This window comes from Zea mays, chromosome 5 (assembly GCF_902167145.1).
Source record: "Zea mays cultivar B73 chromosome 5, Zm-B73-REFERENCE-NAM-5.0, whole genome shotgun sequence".
NCBI classification, from domain to species: Eukaryota; Viridiplantae; Streptophyta; class Magnoliopsida; order Poales; family Poaceae; genus Zea; species Zea mays.
In genome coordinates this window covers 48,493,118-48,496,102 of record NC_050100.1, presented here as the reverse complement: position 1 = coordinate 48,496,102, position 2,985 = coordinate 48,493,118, and the positions used below count along the sequence as shown (strand labels likewise).

General features: G+C 45.7%; 1 pseudogene across 1 annotated transcript; it reads left to right on the top strand.

Moving 5' to 3' along the window:
- The first annotated feature begins 293 nt into the window (after window positions 1-293).
- Window positions 294-2,770, top strand: LOC103626314 (dnaJ protein pseudogene; annotated as a pseudogene). The gene is made up of 7 exons (XR_004849408.1): window positions 294-982; window positions 1,144-1,498; window positions 1,634-1,689; window positions 1,808-1,974; window positions 2,072-2,164; window positions 2,241-2,420; window positions 2,507-2,770. The product of XR_004849408.1 is annotated as a dnaJ protein pseudogene (transcript).
- The last annotated feature ends 215 nt before the right edge of the window (window positions 2,771-2,985 follow it).

Below are 2,985 nucleotides of genomic sequence, written 5' to 3'. Positions count from 1 at the left end.
CCTCGGCGGAGGTGCCGCAGCCTCCGGGAGCCCCTACGGGTCCCCGAACGGGTCGCGGGCGCGCGGCCTGTTCCGGCGGCAGCTGTCGTGCGCGATGACGCGGCAGCGCAGCGGGCCGTCGTCGTTCAAGGACCCCACCGAGGAGTTCACCTTCGCGCAGCTGGAGGCGGCCACCAAAGGGTTCGTGCTGGAGGCGAAGATCGGGGAGGGCAGCTTTGGCACCATGTACCGGGGCAAGCTCCCTGACGGGCGCGAGGTGGCCATCAAGCGCGGCGAGTCAGGCCCGCGCGCGCGCCGGTTCCAGGAGAAGGAGAGCGCGTTCCGGTCGGAGCTGGTGTTCCTGTCCCGGCTCCACCACAAGCACCTCGTCGGCCTGGTGGGCTACTGCGAGGAGGCGGAGGAGCGGCTGCTGGTGTTCGAGTACATGAAGAACGGCGCGCTCTACGACCACCTGCACCCCAAGGCCTCGGCGGCGGCGGTGGCGTCGTCCTGGAAGCTGCGCATCAAGATCCTGATGTGCATATTACCATACTGGTGAACAATCAGGGGCTAACTCTTTTTAGGACTCGATAAACAACATCAACGGAAGTATGTAACATGGGAAACTGCTATGCATATTTAGGTTCACAATGTTTCCCATCCTCTGCTCAAAAGTCTTGGCGTGAAGAATCTCCCAGCTGTAATTGGTCGAACCGTGAATGGTGAGGAGCTCCTTCTGAAGGATGGCATTTCGGTGAAAGATCTCAGATCTGGTGTCAAGGAATTGAAGACACTGCTAGATAGTTGTGAGAAGAAGAATAATAAGGTATTATCGAATCTAGCTAATAAGAAACCTTCTGGTCAATGGGAAGAAATCAAGAAGATTCCTCTGCTCACAGCTTCCAACTTTGAGGAAATCTGTGGAGAGAAGACTCCAGTATGCATCATTGGTGTTTTCGGGTCAAACAAAGCCAAGGGGCAGCTTGAAGCAGTCCTGTCTGAGGTATATCTCATGTTTTCAAAAGCCAAATTATAGAGCAGAAACACATGTTTTCTTGTTCGTCTGAATGCATAGTAATATATATTACCTTGTGGTTCTTTCCTTAATCTTCGGTATAGCCATTTGTTAACACATATCATCGCTTTTCTGTTGATTGCATCCAGATATCTAAGAAGACTCTGATAAGGGGGCAGAACTATAATTCCAGAAATGTTGTCTCCTATGCTTTGCTGGATAAGTACAAACAGTCTGCATTCCTGTCATCGTTTGACAAGTCTGGATATAGGTCATCTGACAAGCTGCTCATCGCCTACAAGGAACCCATTATTATTATGTTATTATATTTAGAACTGAAGGAAGATTTGGATGCAATGTTTCCCATGTGAATACATACAGTGGAATTGCAGAAAAATCAATGGATAAGTTTGCTGCATTGATATCATCTTTCAGATACCCCAGCCCCCGTGCCAGTGGCCTTCGTGCTCCTTTAAAGGATGTGAAAAACACACTTTCTGTGAGGTATGCAGCTCTAGAACCTTTTTCAGACTTGAAACTTCTAAGGAAATTAAGTATGATTGGTTTACTTACTGGCGACAGTACAGTCTTGTTATGATTACGTATCTATTTTTTATGCCATTCTTATTTCTGCTGCAGATCTATTCTTAAAGCTCCAGAAAAAGGCACATTCAGACGCACAGCAAAGAAAACAGGTCTAGGCCCAGAACTTGAATTTTGATTGATGTCTTTTTTGAAATCTAATGATTCCATTGAGAGTTCATTTTCCTCTCCAAGATTCAACCTTATAGCATTGTTGTCGTCTGGTGATAGATATGCATTACCGAGCTTCAACGAACTGAACTCGAGCTTTGTTGTTTCATCTATGATCGTTATTTCCATAACCGAGTCCGCCATTCAGTTATGCAGAGAGCAGCAGCTTTAAATGCATTTTACAATGGGTACATATGCATTGCAAATTCTGACCTCGCATGATGTTGGTGAACATTCTCGCACTCCTAGAGCAGATTGAATTTTTCTTATCAAATGAGGCCATGCCATAGAGGAGATTGCTAATTTTTGTTCTCATGGTGGCAGGTGCATGTTCAATTAGATCCTGCTGGACGTCTGGTTATCACAGGGGATCCAGAGCAGCCTGATAATCCTTGGGGGATCACTCCGTTCAAGAAGGTGGTAGGCTGACAGCTTCACTATCAGAAACACATTTGTGAATTCAGTTTAGCATGTAGTGATTTTTTTATCTCAGGTGGTCAACTTGCCATCAAGAATCAATCCTCACCAAACATCCGCTGTTGTCACGCTTCATGGTCAGCTGTTTGTGCGTGCACCATTTGGGTCATCCTGATATGTAGATATGAAATCATTTTTAGTTCAGTTTTGTTGACTGTGGCGCCTCTTCACCGGTGATATTCCTTGATATCACTAGGTTCGTGATTTGTGGTCTTTCAGGAATTCCTTGCCCCAAAAATTATCTTGTTTTCTTTGATTTCATGTATTTTGTTTATTGTGCAGGGTTTATGTCAGTTCTGTTGAGGAAATAGGATTTCATTTGAGCAGATACATGATGTCAAGCTGACTTAGCAGAACCCTTCTGTGGTTGGATGCTGGTTGCTGGTGTTGCGATCTGTTGCCACCTTGTTTATTGTTACAGTAGTGCCATAAAATTAGCTGGTTCATGCGTGTATTCCAGTTTCGTAGAGAAAGGAGATGTTGGTCGTAGTAGGGCTAATTTGACATTATGATTACTTATTATTCTTTAAATACCTCTCTGGATCACTCCAGGCCTCCAGGGCGCCCTAAAGCTGTATTTTTTTGATTTACTAGGTGAGTACCCATGCGTTGCAACGGGGACATATAATACATAAGTTACCGTGATATTATATGTCCCCGTTGCAACACATGGGCACTCACCTAGTATTGGATGAAGTCTACTGCCAAGCAGGTTAGTGAATATCTTGGACCCAAATTCCCCACCCATGATTAAGGTAACA